The 25,751-nt window shown below is 39.9% G+C and overlaps 1 long non-coding RNA gene across 1 annotated transcript in view; it reads right to left on the minus strand.

The window, feature by feature from the left end:
• Positions 1–15,110, minus strand: part of LOC138143537 (uncharacterized) — a 101,726-nt gene extending 86,616 nt beyond the window's left edge. Inside the window, exons 1-2 of the long non-coding RNA XR_011163716.1 lie at positions 14,880–15,110; positions 11,002–11,074 (exon numbers count right to left, since the gene is read on the minus strand). This is a non-coding gene — a long non-coding RNA (uncharacterized lncRNA). The remainder of the gene's footprint in view (positions 1–11,001; positions 11,075–14,879) is intronic.
• Positions 15,111–25,751: the final 10,641 nt, after the last annotated feature.

Raw genomic sequence — 25,751 nt, forward strand, 5'->3', positions numbered from 1 at the left:
ATTTTTCCCATTTTTCAGATGAGTAAACTGGGTCTTTGGGTGATTGAATGCCCCCCCCCAGGAGTACATGGGTAATAAGAGTCTGAGTTTGCATTTGAACCACAAGTCTTCTCAATTCCAAGTCTATACACTAGCCACCATACCACACGAATCCATTAAGGTATTCTTTATTCATAGTGGTACAATGGATAGAGTGCTGGGCTTGGAGTGAGGAATATGTGAATTCAAATCTAGCTATATGACCTTGGGCAAGTCACTTGATCTTGTTTGTCTCAATTTCCTCATCTATAAAATGAGCAAGAAAAGGAAATGTCAAACCACGCCAGTACCTCTGCCAAGAAAACCCCACATGCAGTCATGAAGAATCAGACATGAGTGAAATTCACAACCCAACAACAACATCCAAAGTAGCATAAGTCCTTTAAAGGAACACCAAGTTGGGGAGTCTGTGACATCTTGAGCCATTTAGATTTTAATAAAGTCTGCCTGCTTTATTCTGTTCAAAATAAACTCAAACCAATAAGGAAAGACATCTCAGTAAGGCCTGTGATCCTAAAGAAATACCAAGCCTTTCTTAGTCACATTCAAGTCAGGACTTTTCCAACCCATCGAAAATTTAAAGCACAATATAAATGTGAGATGTTTTAAATTAATATTTTCCATCTAAAAATGTCACTGTTTTCCCCAGATAGGCAAAGGAAAATGCTTCTGGGCCAGACCTGTCTACAAACATTACCACTTGACAACTGTCATATGATACTTTTAATGCCACTGCCTCTCTAGGTGTCCCAAGAGGTTTAGCCTTTACCTCAACAGAACACAGTTGGGTTTCTCATTTGTGGTTGTTCAAAGCCCATGTTCCCATTCTTCCTCTACCTGTGACCTTAGTCAGGTGACTTCCCCTCTCTAGGCCTCAGTTACCTTTTTCTATTAACCTAGTTGAACCTGATCATCTCTCACAACTATAAGATTCTATGCTCTGGGACCAATTTTAGATGGTAGCTACCTGATAAAATCACTCATTAATGACAAAGGTTTCATCTGCAAAAAGGGTTCATCTTTGATCATTAATATTATAACAATGTCTACCTACGTGTGAACCCTAGAAATGGGGAGACAGAAAACAGCTGAAGTCTGTTCTAAGAATTGGAAATGTTCACACTAAAACAGCAGAGACCTAAAAATAGGCTGATATATCTTCCCACTCTGAAAAAGAAGTTTACTAATCAGAATCAGAGCAAAAGAGAAAATCCAACAGGCTCACTCACTTCCACTCAATTCTCTAGTAAAATGTTATTTGTCTACCTGGGAGGGTGGGTTTTTTTTTAAGTTATCATTACCTAAGGGACACCCCCATCACTGCTCATATACCAAGGCCACATTTCCCCAATTCTCAAAAAATGACTCGGAGAAAGTCCAGCTGAGTTGAAAAAAGAGGAAACCTCAGTGTGAAGTGGTAAAATGATTTCTTCTCACATTTTGGAGCAGTTTTGCCCATTAGATATGACCCAGAGTCAGAGCCATATCTACTTCAGCTAAAAGGTTTTCTTAAAAAAAAATCAAGGGCAAGTCTTGTTAAAGTTTTCGGGCTGATTTCCTGTCTTCTAAATATATTCTTGTTCTGATGGTATCTTATTCCTCTACGTCACAGATGATGGCTACCTTTTAAATCTCAAATCTCTCAGGAACTCCTCAAATAAAAGGAAGCTAATATGTCAAAGGGCAAACTTTCTAAATGCCTTCAGGAAGTGTATTCCTATGTGGCATATCATTAGGGGGGAATTTTCCTCCTTTTTTTCTGTATACCTTGGACACAGAGATGAAAAAGGAAGAGGGATGGGGCTAGTCTTGAGGAAGGGAAATGTTGTTAAGCCAAGAGGACTAATGAGTAAGCTTGGTCACCATGTAGTCACTCTATCTATCACCTGTTCTGTGCAAAATTAAATAAATAAATGAAAGTCCCATTAAAATGAAGCCCTGGGTAGACAAAGAATATATCTATCTGCAGGTGAGCATTTCCTTAACCGAGCTCATGCAAACTCAGGTTGTGAGGCGTGTTCTTGGTGCAGAGAAGGGGATAGTCAAGGGAATTCAATTAATTTTCAGATTAGGGAACAGGTCTGAATCCATAAAAGTTGGACACTCATAGCCAATACTTGGCACGCCTAATAAACATTTATTGAATTTTACTGAAAATGGGCAGTAACCTATATAAAGATACTTCATCATCACTTTAGGAGCTTCGCAGTCCAATGTCTAATGTCATGGCTATATAGCCATATCCTCTAAACTGTGTTCTGCAGGGTAGGTTCATAAGCTTATAGATTTAGAGCTAGAAAAGAACTGAGAGGGCATCAAGTTCAACCTCCTCATTTTTCAGATGAGAAAACTGAGGCCCACAGAAGTGATATGCCCAGGGTCACACAAGAAGTAGCAGAGCTGAGATTTTAGACAAGTTCTTGACTTTAAATCCCATGCCTTTACCCTGTACCATTCTGTATTCTGATGATTCCAGCAATGTGAGGAGTCAAAGCATAGATTTTTTAAAGGTGGAAGGGATTTTGGAGATCATGAGCTCCAAGCTCCTTCTTTTGCAAATGAGGAAGCCCAAAGAGGTAAGGCTATTTGCCCAAGATTACCCAGATAGTAAGTTCCAAAGCTAGGCATTTATATGTTTATTTTCTAATTGTACATCCAAGGTTTTTGTTTTTTTTTTACTATGTAGTTCCATTAAAAATTTGGGTACTAATAATATTCCTTCCCCCCAGAAAATTAAGTTATGAGGAACAAACTGGAGCTTTGATGTCATTGGTATTGGAAGATCCCAGTAACAAATGTTCTTTACCTATACAGGTCAGTATCTTCTCTGAAGCACATAATCTTAGAGACGTGTTTAGAGCATTGAAAAGGCTAGGGTCACATAGACAGCATACATCAGAGGCAGTCTTAAACCCAAGATTTCCTGGCTCCAAGTCTAGCTTTTTATTTACTATACTATGCCACACTTTGTGAATTTAAATCTGTATTTAAAATACTGCAAACTATAATTTGGAGAATGAAAATGCCTTGGATTTTTTTTTCCCATTTTGCCCACAAATATCCCCAACTTCCCAAATATCCCCATTTTGTCCTGAAAGGTATTCCCAGGACAGGTATTACAGATATATTCAACAAATCTTTTAAGCCCCAAAGAATGCTATGGTCAAATTTGTTTAGGAAATGCTATTCTGCAACATGTTTCGCTTGAATGTTCTAGATTCATCCCATCTGCCATCTCCACTTAATAAGGATCTTGGGACTTAGACCTTGGAAGAGACCCTAGGGATCATCTAATCCTTATTTTAGAGAGGAGGGAAATGGGAAAGCAGAGTGCCAGAGTTCACCTTCTAAATGATATTAGTAGCAGAACTGAAATTTTAACCCAGATCTTCTAGTTTTAAAGTTTCCATTTCCATTTTCCAATGAGACCTCCAACGGGACAGCCACATGGTACAGTAGATAGAGCACCAAGCCTGGAGTCAGGAAGATCTTGGTTCCAATCTGCTCTTAGATACTTACTAACTGTGTGATCCTCGGCAAGTCATTTAACCCCTCTTTGCCTCAGTTCCTCATCCATAAAATGGAGACAAATTGGAAAAGGAAATGGCAAACCACTCTGGTGTCTTTGCCAAGAAAACCCTATGGACAATGTCCATGAGGTCACATAGAGTCAGATATAACTGAACAATAATATTACCATTTCCCATTCACCATGCTGCTTCTTAACTATTTTTTCCCAAACTCAGAATATCATAGAAGCAAGGAAATTAACTCTTTATTTTGCTTCTAATTATGTTTCCTGAATGTCAGGCTAAAGAAATATGGTTAAGGCAGATGCCAGGGGCACCTTATTGGTTCTTTGATTCCCTGTATCACTCCCTCTAAAATAAGGTCATCAGAATAAAGCTATTTATTTAGAGAGTATGACAAAGTATAGTGGGAAAAGCAATGGATTTGAAACCAAAAGACTAAGTTTCAAATCCTTTTCCTGCTACTCTCCCTGTATGGTCTTGGTCAAGTCCCTTCCCTACTTTAGGGTCTTAGTGTACTCATCTGTAAGCATGTGAGTGAGCTAGAATAGATGATCTCCAATGTCCCTTCCACTCTGATTCCTATGGTAGTAGGACAAATTCTGGATGCACTCATCATTTTTCTATTCTGGAAGCATGATATAGGATATATGAGAAAGGGCATCTGCTGGAGGAACCTGGGTTAATCCATTAAATCCATCACTGAACTCATTCAAAACTTGTAGGAAAGGATAGCCATAGGGTTAGAAGCCTGAATTTCTCCACTGCTGAGTTTTTCTTTGCTTTCCCTCTAAAAATAGCATGAGTTGCACCAAATCTCTCTTTCCTCTAGCACTTGGCAGACCTGCCCAAGGATCCATGCAGGAACATATGCCTTGCTATACTTCTCAGATGGCAGGACTTATCAAGAACTCCTTTTTCCCTCCCCATCTCTTACCCAAAGCCCTCTCAGCAACCTTTCTCTTGGGGCTGTTGGAGCCCTTGCTGTTCTGAAGAAGTCTCTGAAGATTCCTCAGCAGAGCATCTGCAGTCAGCCCTCAAGCCCTCTCTTCACCCTTCTCAGGCCTCTTCTGAATTGCTAGATTCTTTTCCGTGTAATATTTGAATGCCAATCAAGGTCTAACAAACTCTTTGGAAAACTGGAAAATCTTAGTGTTTGCTCAGAGTTGCTCTAAAAAAAAACAACCTTCTAGTCATTACAAAGATTTCATTTCTCCCATAATCACTATTGTGGTACCTTAGCAGACTACAAAGCTAGGCATTAAGGGGTCAACTTGTCTCCCAACTCACTTTTTCCTGACCCCCTTCACTGCTACTTTCTCCTAGTTCTTGGCTCTTTCCCCTAGAGATACCTTCACCATTTCTAGGCTATTAGGAAAATGATGCTCTGAAGCATACTTACAGGCTGGCAGGGTCAAAGAACTGCCATCTTCAAGAGCTTACAAATTAGCACAGCCAGAGACCCAAAAGCAAGAGATAAAGAATAATATCATAGAATCATAGACAGTCAAAGCTGACAGGGACTGTAATTCCTAGGATATCAGACCTGGAAGGGAACCTTAGAATGTAGCATGTCAGAGCTTGATGGGACCTTAGAATATAGAATATCAGAACTGGGAAGGACTTTAGAACAGAGAACGTCAGGGGTGGAGATAATCCCTCAACATAGAGTGTCAGAGCTGAGAAGGACCCCAGAACAAGAATATTAGAGCTAAAAGGGCCCTTAGAAAAATAGCACACAGAATATTAAACCCAGAAACATCCATAGAGATCTTCTAATCATCATTTTATAGGGCCTAAAACTGAGGCCTAAAGAGAATTTGACAAGGTTACTGTCAATAGCAAGGACTAGAATAAACTCTAAATCTCCTAATTCCTAAATCAATGTTCTTCTCCACTATGACATATAGTCTAAATAACAAACACTGAAATCACAAGAAATTATGTTTTGATTATTTCCCCAAACTGAGAACCAATCTAAATGTTGTTAGTCTATATAATATATTACCTCTGTAGAATTTCTTGCATAGGCTCTTGATTCAAGCTACTCTCATCTAAATTGTTAATATTCTAAGGGACATCTTTATTCATCTATCATTCAAACCTTTGAATAATGGCATCTACCATTCTCAAGTACCCAAAGTCTTAGGATATAGCAATATGTATATGAGTTTCAGGAATACTCATATTATATGCATGAAAGGATATAAAAAACTCTTTAACTGAACAAATGATGATACTCCAGGGAAGGAGAATTTCAATACCAAGAAGTCTTTAGAAACAATGAATCTTTGTCTTGGGGGTCACAAGGGAAGAACACTTTAGATAGATGTATAATTCAGATGACTTTATCTCTATTATGGAACTAACCAGTATATACAACTTTTTCATTAAATAAAAAAAAAGTCCCTCAAATCTCACAAGTGTAAAGGAATATAATATTCTATTATATAATTTCTTATAATAAAGGGACCTTTAAAGTCCCATTCTTTGTCTCTCTCCTGCTTACTTTTTTTCTTCCTTTCTCTATTTTTTTTCTCTCTTTGTTTCTTTCTCTCAGTCCTAAAGGTAATTAAGTCCTAGAAATACTCAAGACTAAAGTATAAGGATCTTGAAAGAAGGAAAGAAACAAGCACTTATATAGTACCTAATATAGTGTGTGCCAGAAACTATATTAAATACTTTACAATTATTTCATTTTATCCTCACAACAGCGCTGGGAAATAGGTGCTATTATTAAACTCAGTTTACAGCTGAGAAAGCTAAAGAAAACAGAGGCTAAATGACTTGCCCAGGGTCACAAAGCTAAGAAGTATCTGAGGCTGGATTTGAACTCGGGTCTTCCTGACTCCAGTTCCAGAAATGTATCCACTATAACCACCAAGATGCCAGTTTTTACTTTCTTATATAAATGTGGGTTCAGTAATGAGACTCTCATGCTTTTATATTTTTCATTAAGGTTGCATTTAACATTTGCTTAAGAATAAAGTGCTTTAAGGGACAGCTAGGTGGTACAGTGGATAGAGTGCCAGGTCTAGAGTCAGGAAGACCTGAGTTCAAATCCAGATGCAGACACTTAATAGCTGTGGGACCCTGGACAAATCACTTAACTTTGTTTGCCTCAGTTTCCTCATCTGTAAAATGAGTTGGAAAAGGAAATGGCAAGCTACTCCAGGATCTTACCAAGAAAACCCTGAATGGGGTCACAAAGAGTCAGATAGGACTGAAGAAAGGGCTTTTAAATCACAAGAGTCAAAAGACCAGGGCCTTCCCATTTACTCACTTGGGTAAATCATTTCCCCTCTCTGGGTCTCAGTTTTCTTCTTTGTAAAATTAAAGTTCTATAGAATTTGTTGTTATTTATTGTTGTTGTTGTTGTACTTAGAAGATCTGGGTTTGAACCCCGACTTTGCCAATTACTAATTGTATAATCTTGAGCAAGTCACAACCTGGCGGAGACTCAGTTTCTAATCTGTAAAATGGGGATAATAACAATGGGACCAGTGCTTTCATAAATTTTAAAGTAGCATATGAAGGTAGTTATTATAAGAAAGGCATAAGTACAAAAATGATGCAGAAGCACTTTTCCCCACACACTTCATTGCAGAGGCCTCTAGTGGAACCAGAGACTTAATGGAATATCATAGAAGGAAGGGATATTAAAGGACCACCTAATCTGACACCCTCTTTTCACAGAGGAAATTGAGAGTTAAAGACATTAGATCTGGAGAAGATTTAGAGAATTTTCTTCTCTAACTCCATTTATAGATAAGGAAGTTAAGGCAAACAGAGTTATGTGACTTGCCACACTACTAGTAAGTGTCTGATGCTGGATTTGAACTCAAGTCTTCCTGACTCCAGGCCTGGCACTCTATCCACCACACTACCTAGCTGCTCCCTAATTCTATAGAACTGAGTTTCCATTCTGGTCAGCCAGACTAATGGATGTCACAAATCATAGAATGTTAGGGACTCAAACATAGAAGCCAGAGCTGACAAATGAAAACCATTTGTGCCTTTGAGAATAGAGAAACAGATATTTGTAAATATAGAAAATGCATGTGTGTACTTCTCCCCTTAAAAAAAAATATGTTCAAATTGATCTTAGAGATCACCTACTCCAACCCCCTCATTTAGCTAATGAGGACTCTCAGGCTCAAAGAGGTAAAGGGAGGTTACTCAGGTAATTGTCCAAGGAAGGTTACTCAAGAAATTAATGGCAAATAAAAGAAAAAAACCTGATCTGCTGGACTCCTAATCAATCATAGAATCATAGATTTACAGCCAGAAGCAGGGGTTGCTGGAGCCAGCTCAAGCTAGCCAATTTTTTTTTCAATTCAAGGCTTGATTTATTGTTTTGTTGATGGTCTAGACTTAAGAAAGTGATGAAGAAAATATTTAAAATGCAGATTAAACTTTAAAGTGTGTCATGAATATGTTTTTCCTCCTAGAAAATAAGTTGTTAAACATCTTTCAGCACAAGCCTGGCTAGAAGGGACTTCAGAGACTCTACCATACACACACACACATTTTACCGATGAGGAAACTGAGACCCAGGGAAGTTAAGTTACTCAAAGACACAGATAAGTTACCTGACCTTTCCACTAGGCAGGTAAGTGGCACAGTGGACAAAGCTTGAGACTTGGAATCAATGAGCTACCTTACAGAGTTGTTGTGAGGTTAATATACATAAAATGCTTTGTAAACCTTTATCGCAGTAGCACTATGTAAATGCTGGCTATCATTATTATCAGTCCACATTATATGCTTTAGCCATGAGTCTTGTTTTCTCCCTTACATTCATACACACAGATGAACAATTTACACCAAGTGAACAAAAGATTTGGGGGAGGTTTATGACTCAGTGAGTTTGGCTACCTTTGCTTCTAGGCATAGCACAGTTGTGTAGAGATGAAACTCCTGCCCACCCCTAAATGAGGTGACCCTTAAAAAACTCTTAATCATATGAATATGACCCACTTGCAATTTTTTTATTCCTGTCATCTGATACAGGCACTAAATTCAGACCGTCTTCCCATTTTCACTTCACATCGTGTTGTCAAGGCACATGTTTAATTAGTTAGCAGAAATGGAATCTGTGTCTCTGGGGTTAAGGGGGGCAGGGAAGAGTCTTTGCAGCTTCTACTTTCACTCAAGTCCTGGGGGAGATGATGCAGCAAGAAACCAAGGAGCCCTCAGGAAGTATTTGTTCCAAAGGGAGAAATGGAAATGGGGGTTAACCCAGAAAACAAAAAGAACCCCACCCTATCTCACCCCTAGATCTGTATCTCTTGTTGGGTGCCCCAGCCCCTGAAATTCACACCCTAGTCATATTCAAAAGCCCAGCCCAAACCCCACTCAGAAGCCAGAGCTGAGGGATGCAAATCATCCATGCATGTGGGAACAGAGAAGCAGACATCCACGAATGTATGAAATGCATTGTGTGTATGTATTTCTTTCATTTAAAAAAATTGATTCAAAAAAATTTTTTAAATTGATTCAGGGCTGACAGATGTACACAGCTGTCTCATTAAATGATAGTAATTCACTGGGAGTAGTTTTCTGAGGTTATTATTTATTGAGTTAGCAAGAGATAATGGTCAAAGGGCTAGACCTTGAGTCAGGGAGACCTAGGTTTAAATTCCAACTCTGACATGTACTGGGGCAAATCACTTCAACTCTGGTGAACCTCCTATAACTCTCTAATATAAGGTAAGTTATAAACTATTGAAACCCATCTATCTCAGAGCTCCCAAATCAACTAGGTCACGCAGCAATATGTCCTGGAAATATTGTTATCATTATTGAGATACAGCTAGAGGACAGAGCCCAGGGCCTGGAGTCAAGAAGACCTCAATTCAGATCTGGTTTCAGACACTTACCAGCTCTGTAACCCTGAGCAAGTCACTTAACCCTGTTTGCCTCAATTTCTTCATCTGTAAAATGAGCTGAAGAAGGAAATGGCAAACAATTCCAGTATCTTTGCCAAGAAAACCCCAAATGGAGTCACGAAGGGTCAGACACAACTGAAACAATTCAAAAACAACAACAAAAAAGTTGCATGGTAGATAGAACATTAACTTTAAAGCCAGAAGAACTTGGCTTCAAGTCCCTACATACTGATTGTATGACCCTTGTGTAAGTTAGTCAACTTCTCACTGCCCTACATAACTCTCTAAGACCAATTTGTAGAGAAAGTGCTGACCTTCCTTCATAGAGGAAATTTCCTTACCTCCCATTATTATGATGGCCATACCTCTACAAGAGTCCTGCCCCTAGTGGCACACAGTGATCTTGGGTTCTCAAAGGCTAGCCCACCAGAACTCGAGCTCTGGCAGGCCCCCTCAAGCCAGAAAGGCCTTGGCTACAATGAGCCCAGGGATGTAGTGTCTTGTCCAAGGACCAGTTCAGCTAAGTGCAAAGATGTTTGTCACCAGACCACTGGACTTCCTTGGAGGCAGTGGAATGAGGTCACTTCCTTCTCTGAGTCTCATTTTCCTCCTCATTAAATTAAGGGGGTTGGACCTTAGTGATCCCTAAGGTCTCTTCAGCTCTAAAATCTGCAATCCTAGGGAAAAGTACTACTGGCCATTAATTTATTTCCTTTCTCCAGCTCTGGATGCTGGAGTGTCCTCTCATGACACTTCCTCTGTCCTCTAATAATCTGTTTGTTGCAATCAGGTGGTTGAGAGGTTCACATTTCCTATTAGTGTCAAAATGCAAACTGACCTGGGCTCTGACTACAAAAGCCATGGGTGTCCCATTTCACTAGGCCCAGGGTCCCCCTCCCCTGATCTGGCCCCCTGTTTTGTCTCTCCTCCATTCCCTTTAAATCAATCAAAGGGAGTTAAGCCTCTGAGGTTAGCTGAGCCACTCATTGGTGATCAGAGGTGGGAGGCCTGGAGTTGCTCTTACACAATAAACAATCCAGGGCTGATTGAGCTGGACTCCCCCCCCCCACCCTGTACCCCCCCTCCCCACCTCCCCAGTGTTGCTGGGGAGAAGAGAGGAGGTATTTCAGCCTGGCCCATAGCCAGCTGGTCCCTATGTACTAGTCCATGCAGCATACACCTGAGCAGAGTAAGAGAATAGGTGTGTGTAAACATGATTTGAAAAAGAAAATATCTGTACAAATACAGCACTTGTTAACACAGGTGTTTATAGGTGGAATTATTTTCCCCGGGCAGGGGCTATCTCTAAACCCTCTTTGTTAAGTCTGATCTCACACCTGCAGGGACTTCCCTCTGAAATCATTACACAAAAGGGAAATGGATAGTCCATACGGATTTTTACTAAAATCGGCTTCAGGGCAGGGTTTGTTTCAGGGCATTTCCCTTTCAGGCATTACTTTCACTTTTTAAAGCCCCCTTTCTTCTCTAACAGGATTTTTGCCTGTTTCTTACTGGGTGCTTTAAGAGGAGTTTTTACCCACAATCATTCCAGAGCTGTTGTTGAATGTCAGAGCTAGAAGTAGGTCTTCAAGGTCATTCTGGTCCAATGCCCTCCTGTTATAGAGGAAAAAAGGAGACTCAGTCATGTAGTAGAGAGAGCCTGGGATGAGGCAGAAGGAGTCTTGGCTTTAGTCACCTCTTTGCTATGAGCTGGGGGACCCTATTAGTGATAACATTTATTTATCCCATTTTGCATTTCCCTCACAATAACCCAGTGAGTTATGCAGTGTAAGTATCATTATTATTGTTTCACAGATGAGGAAACTTAGGTCTGTATTGGGCCCTCCTCTCCTCTCTCTACATTCTCTCTTGGTGACCTCATTAGCTCCCATGACCTCTATTATTACTCCCTTTCAGAGCTATACATCCAGGCCTAGTCTCTCTCCTGAGCTCCAGAGCTATATCAGGAGTGGTCTATTGAACATTTTGAGCTGGACGTCCTATATGCCTCTCAAATTCTACATGCACAAAACAGAACTCATTCTATTACCTATAGATTCCAGGAGTTCACGTCGCCTCTAGGATCAAATATAGACTCTTTGGTTTGGTTAAAGTCTTTTATCACCCAATTCCAACCTACCTTTCCACCTTAGATAACATTATTCTCCCTTACCTTCACTCTTTGATCCAGTCAAACTGGTTATCAAACTTCTCTTCCCATACAAAATATTCCATCTCCAGTCAACCTATCTTTGCATAGGCTGTGCCCTGTGCCTGGAATGCACTCTTACCTCCACCTCTGGGAATCTCTGCTTTCCTTACAAAGTTCAGCCCAAACACCACTTCCTACATGAGGATTTTCCTGATCTCTGTCCCCAGCTGCCAGGGTTTCCCCACAAAATTACCTTGCATTTATTTTGTCTATTCTTATTTTGTATACACTTAAATATACACATATTAACCCTCCCCCCCCCAGCCAAGAAACAAAGATTGTTTTCTTTTTGTCCTTCCTGTCCTCAGCACCTAGAGCACATTGCCTGGCACACAGAAAACACATATTAAAAGTTTGTGAATGCTTTGTATCTATCTTGGATTTTGTTATCTATGAGCATGTCAGAGCCTCCCTGGTTGAATATGAGTTCCTTAAATGCAGAGAGGGTTTGATTTTTGTCTTTGCATCCTTACCACAGTATCTGGCACATAGTAGATACTTAGTAAAGGCTTATTAATTAATTGATTGGTTGACTGACTGATTCATCATCCAAGCAGTGTTAAAGAATATTACCTACGGATTGCCAATGGACTTTGGAAGACAGACCAACACAGGCAAACAGGACTTAGCCAACTAAAAAAAAAAAAATGAGAGGCTAGAGACCAATGGACCCTGCCAGTTGTTTCCAATGAATAAATAAACATTCCCCTTAGAATTAAAAAACTCATAACCAAAGAGGCAAAAAGTCTTCCACTTGAATCTATTACAAATCTCTGAGAGATGGAATTGTGTCTAATTAGACATTATTTGTGTCATTCTAATTAAGATGACCTCATGTTATAATTATAGATACACCAAATTACTTGGAAGTAATCAGAATGATTGGATATAGACTGTCTGCTGGTTTGGAAGCTTTAGTATTTACAGGGATTCTGTCCACTTCAGTAACCTTCAATCAGACACCGCCTTTTTTAATGGGCAGCAGCACCTGAGGTAGAATGGGGGAAGTGGGGAGAATGAGACAGAGGGAGAAGGAGAGAGGGAAAGAAGAAAAGAGGCAGAGGGTGGGAGAGAGAAAAGCTGGGAGAAAGAGACTCCAAAATATGTATCCATCCATTAAAAGACTGGTGAGGAGTCCTTGATATGAAGAAGGGCTTGGCCAGAGAAAAGTATAGAATCATAAATATTAGAACTGGGGGGCAGCCAGGTAGCACAGTGAGTAAGAGCACCAGCTCCAGTGTCGGGATGACCTGGGGATAAAATCTGGGCTCATACACTTAGCACCCACCCAGAAACACCTGGCGGTATAACCTTGAGCAAGTTCCTTAACCCCAATTGCTTTCAATATATATATTAGAACTGGGAGAAAACTTATTAATCATCGAATACTGTGGTTCTCAAACTTTTTGGTCTCAGGGCTTCTTTATGTATTCTTAAAAATTTTTGAGGAACCCAAGAACTTTTGTTTACATGGGTTAGATCTATTGATATTTATTGTATTAGAAATTAAAATAGATTTTTAAAATATTTATTAATTCATTTGAAAGTAAAAATGAAAACTATTTATATAGCATAAATGTTTTATGTAAAATAACCACAGTTTTAAAACAAAAACTTTTAGTAATAAAGGTAGCATTATTTTACATGGTTTTGTCTTAGTACAAGACAGCTGGATTCTCATATCTGATTCTGAATTTAATGTGTTGCAATAGGTTGTTTTGGTTGAAGTGGTATGAATAAAATCTGGCCTCATACAGATAGGTAGTTGGAAAAGAGAGGAGTATTTTAATAGGAAAATGATGTCTAGATCTATTATGAAAATAGTTTTGACCTTAAAGAACCTGAAGGAAACTCTAGGACCCCACGAGATTCTTAGAGCACACACACTTTGAAAAATGCTGATCTAGTCTGGCCCAGTCCCTTTACTTTACAGATGAAGAAAATGAGACCCAGAGTCATGAAATGACCTCTCCCCATTACATTATAAACTCCTTAAGGTCAAGGACTGAGTCTGATTTGGTCTTTATTATCTCCAAAAGCTAGCATGGGACCATATAGCGGCAAGCACCCCAGCGTCCCCAGGGTTGATGCCACCACAGGTTCTTGGATCTGCTTTGTTAAAGGAAAGCAACTCAAAATGGGTTAACAAGCTTACTTTAATCAGTCAAACATGTATCGTTTACCTAGTTCAGGGGAAAGAGGTCAGCACCCCGAATTTCAGAATATACAGACAGAATTATCAAGACAGAAACAGATCAAGTAGACAGATTTCAAACTGTCCAACCATTACATCCATACCCAATCAACATCTGGGTTTCAAAGCCGGGGGGCTCTGGACAACGGCTTCCCAAAATCCATATCAAATCACAGAACACTTCTTAAAGTGAGCCCCAAAACAAAGCTACACATCAGGGCTTATATAGTCTTCTCCTGGCTCAGAGAATGTAACAACCTTATTGACCCACTGGCCAATCAAAAAGTATCTACTGAAAAACAAGCCTCCCACCCCAGGCTCCAGGTGCACTTTAGCCTGGGGCAGGGAAGATCTTTAAAATTTACATTCCCATTACAGACCATAGGTAGGCATTTAATACCTGTGGGATTAAACTGACCAGTCCAAGACCACACAATAGCACAAACAGCAGAGTGAAGACTAGACCCACATTTGCCAATCTTGTGTTTCTCCAACCATGACAATGTCTTCCTTCCTTCATCATGTCAGATTGGTTCTCATTTTTTCTATCAGTTTTTAGCACCCTACAAACTGTCCCATCAAACTAAAAGACAGAAGATATTTCCAAGCTTACGTAGGTGCATCTGATCCTCTTGCAAGTCCCCCATATACACATACTCACTACCAATAATTATCAGATGAAGACCCAACAGATTCAGGGCAGAGAATTGCTTAGAAGGCCATCTACTCACTTTACATGAGGAATCTTTGGCCCAGAGAGGTTAAACACCTAAGGTCACACAGTTAGTGAATTTCAGAAGTGAGATTTAAACCAAGGGATCCTGGCTCCAAATCCAGGTCAGAGATCCCATTTTGAGAAAAGGATCTAGGTTTGAACCTATGGGGCCCATGTATTCTGTGCATCCAAATCAGAGCCGCTACTGAGGTTCCTGAAGGTCCTCCTTGTTCCCAAGGGTCAGAACCCCCAAGTGTGTAACTCCCCTCTCTTTCCTTTCCAATACCGTCATTTTTACCTGAGAATATGACCCAGATGACACAAAAGCAGCTCCATTTGGGTACTGAAGTTCCCAGCCAGCAATTCTTGGCATTTCATTCAGGGGGCGTTTAGCAGTTCAGTTGTGAATTACCACTTTTTAATATCTTACAGCACTGACTTATCACTCTGTGCTGTGGTGACATTAGCACCCATGAATAATCATGAAATAAAGAGAGATAATTAATATTTAACTTTGCCAGAGGGAAGCACTTAGGGGGAAACCATCTTTTAGTCAGAGTAGCTGATATTTGTCAGCTGGAGGGCAGGACTAATTAGATGCATCAGGCAGCAGTGACAAGGAGTTGAAAACAGCTTGTCAGCTCTAAAGTGACTTACAGCACATGACTAAATGTAAAGTTACATATACGTAAGCAGGCACACACAGAGGTGTGCCTCTTACCCTCTTCCTTACTCCTGAGTTCCCACTTTGGGTGTCTGAGAACCTGCTCTTCAACTTTTGGTCTTGAGATTCTGGGACAATGTCCCCCTCCTGGGGAATGCCTAACTATGGATGAGATATGAGCTGCCCCAGATGTATGGTAAGAAGACACTATGGATCAAAACTTGGATTAGGAACCAGGAGATCCAAACCCAACTTTAGTCCTGAGCTCTTTGTTGATTAGCTGGGTGACCTTGGGCAGGTCATTTACTATCTGTCTACTCCAACACAAGGGCTCCATTTTTATTGTTGTTAGCTGTTTGGTCATTTTTTCAGTCGTGTCCAACTCTTTGTGACCTCTTTTGAGTTTTCCAGGCAAAGATACTTAAGTGGTTTTGCCATTTCCTTCTCCAGTTCATTTTACAGATGAGGAACTAAGGCAAACAGGGTTAAATGATTTGCCCAGGATCACACAGCTAGTAAATATCTGAGAATAGATTTGAGCTCCAGAAGATGAGCCTTCCTAACTCTGGGCTGGTACTCTACCCACTGGGCCACCTCGTGGCCCTAAGGGTTCCACTAGATGACTCTAAGGTCCTTTCTAAATCGAACATTTTAAATTCAATTCCATTTTAATTCAATGAACATTGACTGAGACATCTACCAAGTTCAAGGCAAAGTACTAGAGACTAGAGATTCTAAGAAAGCAATGAAACAGTCCCTGCCTCCAGTGAGTTTACATTCTAAAAGCTTCACCAATTTGGTAAACCTAAATTAGAAAGTTTCTGGAGAAGAGATTTTTCAAGATTACCCCAATATCCTTATGACACATATGCAAAAATAGTTAAATAGCATATAATAGCTTATGTAGTAATGATGAATAATATTATCATTGTGAATGAAAAAAATGTTATTAAGTGTCTACTATTTTCAAAGTACTATGCTAGGAGATGGAGATATAAATGCTAAAGTGAGAGTCCCTGTCCTCAAGGAACTTCTGTTTTAATAGGAGAAATTGCACCAGTAGATGAGTGGTGGCTAGAGAAGGGAAACACTCTGTTCTATGTCCTATGTTCTATGTCTTCCTTTCCCACATTCTCTAGTCTGAGGTCATTTCCTACTCTGATATTATATAGATCTCTAAGATCCTTTTATAGAAAGTTGGGTTCATTTGCCTATTTCCATGATTCAGGGAGTAATGGTGAATACTATTCTATAGCCTTGCATCTGAGCAGATGCAGAAGGTTCAGGGGGTCGGTACTAAAAGAGAACTAAAGCTCTTATTTATATACACATGCCTCCCTCACACATCCCTCCTTTGCCCATATGCCCTGAATGTTCATTTTAATCAGATTTCACTTGCACAATCATACTGGAGAGAAGGGCAGGTGATATTCTTTTCCTTGAGCTCTTCTCCCTACCTTAGAAATCTGTTTCCTCCCCTGGAAGAGCTGAAAAGGACCTTGGAGATCATGAGGGACAAAACTGTGCAAGGTCAAATTGGTAATAAGTATCCAAGCCAGAACTTAAGCTCAGTTCTTCTAACTCCAAATCCAAGGCTCTTTCCACACAAGCAGCTCTTCCAGACAAGTCAAGGTAATTCCACTAATATTTATTCAGTACCTACTATGTATTTGGTATTCTGCAGGACTCTGTTTAGGGTAGCTATGTGGCTCAGTGGAGAGAACACTGGACTTAGAATCAGGAAGACTCCTTTTCCTGAGTTCAAATCCAGCTTCAGACACTATCTGTGTGACCCTGGGAAAGTCACTTAACCCTGTTTGCCTCTGTTTCCTTATCTGTAAAACATGAGCTGGAAGGAAATGGCAAACTACTCCAGTATCTTTGCCAAGAATACCCCAAATGGGGTCCCAAAGAGTCAGACATGACTCAACAACAACACAGAGGCTCTGTTGGGGATAGTGCAAATATATATAAATCACCGTCATACTTTATGCTTAGGATGTAGAAACATTTTTGTTTACATATTGAAGAATTTCAGGCATCACCCTGTTATAGTCTGAATTCAATAAATCTAAAGTCCCTTCTAATTCTAAAAATATGTGCCCCTGTCCTCCAGAACTATGTGAACCAGAGATAAGACATAATGATGCCTATACAAAAAGTTAAATAACATACAAGAGGATATATGATCATTATGAATGAAAAATGAATGCATTGAGCATCTCCCCCATTCTAGGCACTATGTTAGGTGATGTGGATATAAATACTAAAGAGACCCTGTCCTCATGAAGCTTCCATTCTAAAAAGAGAGACCATACACATAGCTGAATGGTGACCAGGGAAACATATTTGGATGAGAGTAATCAAATGTCTCACCCTTTCTAGAAATGATTACCATTTGATTACTACTCATTTTTCATCTCTATGTAGATGATTCTCAGATATATTATCTAGGTCAAGCCACTATCTTAACCTCCAAAATCACACCTCCATTTACTTATTAGACATCTCAAACTAGAGGTCTCATAGATGTCTTAAACTCAGCAGGTCTAAAACTGACCTAATTATATTTCCCTCAAAACCACCACCTTCCACACTTCCCTATTAGTGTAAAGGGTCCCACCGTCCTCTCCATTGCCCAGACTTATGTCCAAGGTATCATCCTTCACTCCTTGGTTTCTTTTACCCACATCCACCTCCTCTATGATCCAATCAGTTGCCAAGTCCTGTAGAATTCTACCTCTGTAACATCTTTTCCTCTTGTGACACCTTGCCCCCTTCTCTCCTCAGACCCTGCCACCAGTCTGGTGCAGTCCCTCATCACCTCATGCCTAGACTGTTGGAATTATTTGCTGGCTGGTCTCCCTGCCTCATATCTCTCCACATTCCAGTCCAACATCCATTCAGTCATCAAACTGATCTTCCTAAAGCATAGATCTGACCATATCCCCCCCCCCATTTAATAAACTCCAATGATTCCCTATCCACTCTAGGAAAGCAATTCATCACCTGTCCCCTCCTACCTTTCCAGTCTTCTTAACACTCCACAACCTTTTTGATCCAGTGACACTGGTTTCCTTACTTTTCCTCCAACAAGACATTCCATCTTCCAGCTCTAGACATTTTCACTGGCTATCCCTCAGGCCTGGCCTAGCTCCTTAGCCCTGTCTCAGCTCCTTAGCCCTGTCTCCTGGCTTCCCAGCTTCCTTCAAGTCCCAGCTGAAATCCCACTCTCATTTGGAAAGAAGCCTTTCCCAATCCCCCTTAATTCTAGTGCCTTCCCCCATTGATAATTTTGTATTTATCCCTTGGATAGCTTGTCTATACATGGTTGTTTGCTCACACATGGTTGTTAGAATTTTGTTTCCCCATTAAACTATGAGTTCCTTGAGAGCAGGGGCTGTCTTTGGCCTTTCTTAGAGGCAGCTATGTGTCTCGGTGGATAGAGTACCTGGGCTGGAGTCAGGAAGATCCGAGTTCAGATTTGGCCTCATACACTTCCTAGCTGTGCAACCCTTGGCAATTCATTTCACCTGTTTGCCTCAGTTTCCTCACCTGTAAAATGGGAATAATGATAGCACCTACCTCTCAGAGTTGTTGTGAGGACAGAATGGGACAATAATTGCAAAGCACTTAGCGCAGTTCCTGGCTGTAGTGAGCGCTATATAAATGTTAGCTATTTATTACTGTTATTTCTTTGTATCCCCACTGCTTAGCACAGGGCCCCCTGCACATGGTAGATACCTTAAAAATATATATTGGCTGATTGTTCTAAGAGCAAGAAGTGAGAAAAAGAAAGGTTGAGCTGGGAGGAGAGGGTGGACTGGGAGGGAGGGATATGCATGAGGGCAGAGGGCAAAATATCTGGAATGGATGTCAGCAAGGCATGGTCTAGTGCCTGCTAAATGATTTGCTCTCACTCATTCACTCTCCAGTAGGGCAGTTCAACCCCAGGCCTGCGTTCTAAACCCAAGTGAATCCATATCCCTGGTAGAGGAGGGGTGGGAAAGAACCTTCATGGAAGATGTAAGACTGGACTTGGACTTGAGCATGGTCAGATGGTCTTACATCTAAGCAAACCTCAGTAGCCATCTAGTCTAACACCCTCATTTTACAAATTAAGAAACTGAGGGAGAGGTTAAGTGATTTTTCTAAGGTCACAGGACAAGATTCAAACCCAGGCCCTCTGACTCCAGTGTCAGTGTTATTTCCACTTGTGCACACTGCCTGGTGGGAATAGCCATTCCAGGTGAAAAGAACAGAATAAGGAATCAAATGGAAGCAGGACAGAGCTTGATTATGTGGGAGTACACAGAAGAACCCTGGGATGACTCTAGTGAAGGGAAGGGTTAAAAAGAAGGGGAAAGAAATGCTAGGGACTTCTTCAATTTAGCCTAATGTAATGCTAATCCCACAAACTCAGGCAAATCCCAGGCCTAGGGCTGACAAAATTTGGATGTAGTAGTTCGGCAGTACCTCCTTTAATCTCTTGGGCAGTCAGGGTGATAGCTTTAACGTCATGCTCTCCTATCAGCTCCGTTCATGGACCAAGGATGGCATAGTCCCTCCAGGGAGCAATTTAGCCACACAATAGACAGAGGTGAATATGCTGGAGATAGACAACAGCAGAAAGGAAACAGGGAAATGTGAAGAAATGCCAGTTTGAGGAAAGCTTTAAAAGCACACATGGAATGAAACAGGGCAGCCAGTGCATGAGTCTGTCATAGGCAGAAGGGAACCAACTAAAAGTCCAACCACCTAGCCACCAGTTAAATAAACTGTTGTTATTTCTCTGATAATTTGGATTAAAATATTTATGCTATGGGCTGCTAGGTGGCGCAGTGAGTAAAGCGCTGGCCCCGGAGTCAGGAGGACCTGAGTTCGGTTCAGGCCTCAGAAAATTAACACCCACACAAAAAAAACTAGCCTTGTAACCTTGGGCAAGTTACTTAACCCCAATTGCCCTCCAAAAGGCAAAAAAATAAAAAATTTTTAAAAAGATTTATGCTAGCAATACATTCAAAGCAAAGGAAGGAAGAAAGGAAGGGAAGGAGGAAAGGAGGGAGGGAGGGACTAAGGGAGGAAGGAAAAAACTTATTTTTTTCAAAGCAAATTTGTTCAACCCAAACACACAATCCATATTGCCTTAAAAGGGGGAGAGGGGGAAGGGGGAGAAGGATAATATTTCTCCCCTCCATAACTCAAAAACAAGCAAGCAAAATAAAACATGATTTGATAACAGACATGTTCTGAGCCTTCTGGAGCACCTCTGTAATTCTGGGTGGTTTCTTTCTTTTTTGTTTTTAAATGTTGCTTGTCCTAGTTTGACTGAATTCTAATAAAAGCAAAGGATTTCTGGATTCAGTGCAAGGCACTTTTCTCTTTGTTATTAATTTGCAAGAATGGTCCCCACCCTCCCCAGGCTGAAGACTTTTCTATGTACATCTTCAGACACACCAGGTTCTTTTCCCTTGAATTTTAAGACTCCAAATAAGAACTAGACTGTGAACTTTCAAAAGCCCATGGGGTATTAGGAGATAGAGATTCATCTTCCTGGGTTCAAGATGAGTCCACTACTAAGTAGGAAGTGGGAAAAGCACTGGGTTTAAGGTCAAAGGAACTGGGATTGACTACTGGCTCCGACATTTCCTACCTATGAGATCTTGGGAAAGTCCCTTCCCCTTTTAATTTCATCATCTATAAATTGGGGGGCAGGGGTGGCCCTAAATCAAGAAATCTCAAATTTTGGGGGGTTTAAAGATTTCTTTATAACACTGAAAAATTATTGAGGATCTCCCCCAAATAATTTTTGTTTATGTATGCTAAATATCAATATTTACCATATAAGAAATTAAAACATTGTTATTATAAAAATAGTTTGTACTTTGTAGACCTGCTGAAAGGGTGTTGGGGTCCCCAGACCATTCTTTAAGAACCAATGAACTAAATGATCTTTTGGTAGAGATGAAAGAACACTGCCTCCAGAATCAAAGAACCTGAATTCAAATCCTATCTCTGGTGCTAACTATCTGTGTGACTTTGGGCAAATCAAATAACCTCTCTGGGCCTCAGTTTCATCATCTGTCAAAGATACAGCAGTTCTGTGACTACATGAAATCCGTTCCAGTTCTAGACTTTCATTAAGGTTCAGAAAGAGATTGAGGCTGCTAGGTGGCATACTGAATAGAGCACCAGCCCTGGAGTCAGGAGAACCTGAGTTCAAATCCCGCCATCTGATGTTGGGCAAGTCACTTAACCCCAATTGCCCTGCCCTCCCCCCCAAAAAAAAAAGCAAAAAAAAATGATTCAGAAAGAGACATTTATCAGACTAACTTAGGAACGAAGAGTTTCCATTTCAGGCTCCCATGGGCTATAAAGGGAATGTAACCTCCCTGTGCTCTTCCCCCAACATAGCAGTGTAAGATATTATTGCTAACGATACAAAAATACCCAATACCTAAGACCAAGAACGGTTTCCTTTGCGAAACATCTATTTTATTCATTGATTGCTTGAAGTTCCTTTCTCTCCCCAAGAAGAAATTTTTTCCCTTCTCTGTTCCCCAATAAAATGATGCAAAAATGCTGGAAGAGGGCAAAGTTGTGGGAGAGAGAAGAATTACATCCAAAGCTCTACTTGGCCCCTAACTTCATCCCTTTAAAATGGAGTTGATTGGGAAGGGGAAGGAGCTGGATCCAGTCTTCATTCTTTTCACCAAGGGTATCTGTTAATGGTAGACTATATACCAGGGGCCTGTCAAAGCAGAGATTAGTGGGAGGCACCCTGGGGCAGGGGAAAGAATTCTAGATCTGGACTCAGAGAACTTGGTTTCATAACTCTGGTCCTACCATTTACTTCTTGTTGGTGTTGTGCTGTTTGCATCATATCTGACTCTTTGTGACCACATTTGGGGTTTTCTTGGCAAGATCCTGGAATAGTAGTTTACCATTTCCTTCTTCAGCTCATTTTCCAGATGAGGAAACTGAGGCAAATAGAATTAAATGACTTCTCCAGGGTCATACAGCTAGTAAGTGTCTGAGGTCAGATTTGAATTCAAGAAGAGGAGTCTTCCCGACTCCAGACCTAGCACTCTATTCACTGTGCCACCTAGCAGTATTACAATAAAACAATAAATTGTATTATTCCTACTAATCCTATAAAAAAAGAAATTAGGTCCATTTGGCATGACTAGCTCTCAGTGAACCTATGCTAACTCTTATTGATCATTGATTGTGCTTCCAAGTACTCACAACTACTTACTTAATAATAGTTTCTTCTAGAATTTATACTGTTTACTACATGGATTACTAATCATGGCGGGTTACTTCCCTTCTCTGGGGAACCTTAGTTTCCTCATCTGTAAAAAGAACAGGCTGAAATAGATGGCATAGTTAAATGACCCAATGGATAGAGCACTGGGTAAATGAAGACCTGAGTTTAAATCCAACTCTAGACACTCACTAGCTGTGTGGTGCTGAGCAAGTCACTTAACTCTCAGTTTCCTCATCTGTAAAATGGGGATAATAATAGCACCTAGGATGGTTGTGAGGATCAAATTGGATAAAATTTGTAAATTTATAAATTAGTTTGTAAGCCTTAAAGAACTATGCAAATTCATTATGATTATGATCTTTCAAAATGGCCTTCAAACTCACAATTGATGATCTGTTAATAATTTGTACTTATAATTTCTGATCTTATATTCTAATTCTTGCTTATCTATTGAGTCTAGCATGTCATTCAATGTTATATATGCATATATATATATAAGTTTTACACCAGTAGAAGTAAGAGAATGATTACAGAAAAAAATATACATAAATAACAAGGGAAGGAAAAGACATGGGGAGGTGTCTGAGTGTATTGAGGTGGGGTATGGTTGCTTGTCTCTGCAGTTCTACCTTCCTATCCTTTATATAATATGAGCCACTTTAAAAGGCTCCTAAATCCCCTAGATTTAGAGCTGGAAAGAAATTCAGAGATCATCTAATCCAACTCCCTCACATTACAGATCAGATAGTTCAAACCCAATAAGGTCAAATGACTCATCCAAAATCATGTAGGTAGCAAGAAGAAGAGCCAGTATTGAAATCCAAGGTCTCTGACTCTTGAAGAGCAAAGGGTGCAAAGTATTTATCATTTTAAAATGTGTTCAGAGCTGACATAGGAATATTCCACTTATCCAGAATTTATCTGGAAACTTCTATCCAGAACATCACAGAGAACCTGAAAAAGAAGGGGAAAAAATGTCTTTGAGGAGTAAAAATAGTTGATGGAAAATTTCATGTATCTAAGTTCATGCGTTTTACTCAAAGTAGAAACCCTCAGTGTCTCACTAAAAGTCTTTTTAACTCTTACCATAAATACAGTTTTAATAAGCTTGGTTATTTGGTTTCTCCACTCATAACAGATTAGAAGCAAAAAATTAGAAGGGAAAAAAGAAATTGCTAAAGGCAGGCACTAAGCCAGAGATGACAACTGACAGCCTGACATGGAGGGAGGGCACAGAAAAAAGCATAAAAAGCAGACAGATTTTTTTAAGTGCACAGCAGCCTGGAGCCATTTTGTTCAAGGATAAACAGCTTTATACACCTCAATGGCCACCAAGAACATCAATTTATTACAGCACAAACTGATCATTGATGTTCATGGTGATGACTGTGAGTTATTAAGAAAAGATCAATTTTACGCTCAAAATATTATTTTAGTAACATACTAAATGGTAAAAAAAATATATGTATTATAGAAAGATTTCTATCACAAATAGTTAAAATAAGCAGTACTCAATGGCCTTCAATGAAATAAAATCTTTAAAATATTGTTGATGAATTGTTCATACTCTTTGATCAAGCAATACCACTACCAGGTCTGTATCCCAAAGAGATCTAAAAAAGGGAAAAGGACCCACATGTACAAAAATATTTATAGCAGCTCTTTTTGTGGTGGCCAAGAATTAGAAATTGAGGGGATGTCCATCATTTGGGGAATGGCTAAACAAGCTGTGGCATATCAATGTAATGGAATACTATTGTGCTGTAAGAAATGATGAACAGGTAGATTTCAGAAAAACCTGGAAAGATGTATATGAACTAATGCTAAGAGAAGTGAGCAGAACCAGGAGGACATTGTATATGGTCACAGCAACATTGTGCAACGATCAACCATGACTGACTTAGCTCTTCTCAGCAATGCAATAATCCAAGACAATTCCAAAAGATTCATGATGGAAAATGCCATCCACATCTAGACAAAGAACTATGTGGAATCTGAATGCAGATCAAAGTATACTATTTTCACTTTTTTTTTCTTGTTTTTCATGGCTTTTCCCTTTTGTTCTGTTTCTTCTTTCACAACATGACTAATGTGGAAATACGTTTACATGATTGCACATATCTAACCTATATCAGATTGCTTGCCATCTTGGAGAGTGGGGATTGGAAGGAGGGAGAGAGGGAGAAAAAATCTGGAACTCAAAATTTTATTTAAAATTTTTCTTCAATTCCTTAAGGATTTATAACATTATTGGTGTGGATCGTCACTCAACTAATACACTTCCCCACCCTTTTATTCTTTCTGGCTTGTCTCCCTCAGCTGTTGTGGTCAAAAAACATTCGTCATTCTTTGGACAACCTGGTGAAGTTTACTGAGGTTGATTCATAGGTGACAGATATGATACTACTCAAAGCCTTTCCAACTAAGAGGATCATAGATTTAAATCTAGAAGGAACCTTAGAGACCACTGAGGCCAACCCTCTCATTTTAGAGATGAGGAACCTGAAGCAGAAAGAAATTGAGTGACTTAGCCAGAGTCACACAGAAAGTACAAGTCTGAGGTAGGCTCTAACCCAGGTGTTCATAACTCCAAGTTCAGTGCCCTATCCACTATACCACTCTGCTGGTTGATTTAAGAAACCTTGATCAAGCCAGAACAAAAACATCAGAGGAGGACGTAGTGTAAGAAAATAAAATGCAATCAGGACAAAGTATTATATTTGGGTTCAAAAAATCAACTGCCTGAGTACAGTGTAAGGAGGGGCAGGAGGGGATCTAGAAATTGGAGTTAATTGCCCGCCCAAAACAAGTTAAGAATGTTGTTAGGACAGTTGAAAAAAAAGTTAGTATGATATTAGGATGAATTAGAAAAAGCATCATGTCCAAAATGAAGCTGATAGTAGTCCTTTCATATTGTGCTCTAGACATCTAGAGTATTGTGTTTAGTTCTGAGTGCTATATTTGGGGAATGCTATTGATAACTGGAGCCTTCCCATATGAGAGCAACCAAAATAGTGAAAAAGCTGGAGACTGCACCATGTGTGAAGAGGCTGAAGAATCTGGGAATGTTTATCCTGGAGAAGAGAAGAATTGCAAGGCCCATAAAAACTTTCTTCAAGAGATGGTTGAGAAAGATTAAACTTGTTCTACTTGGTCCCCAAAGACAGAACCAAGAGCAGAAGTTGGATATGGGTAGAAGCATCAGAGAGACAGATTTTGCTTCAATATGACAAGAA

Source organism: Petaurus breviceps, unplaced genomic scaffold (genome assembly GCF_028583685.1).
Source record: "Petaurus breviceps papuanus isolate PSGF00001 unplaced genomic scaffold, PetGlider_PUasm1.0 90644, whole genome shotgun sequence".
NCBI classification, from domain to species: domain Eukaryota; kingdom Metazoa; phylum Chordata; class Mammalia; order Diprotodontia; family Petauridae; genus Petaurus; species Petaurus breviceps.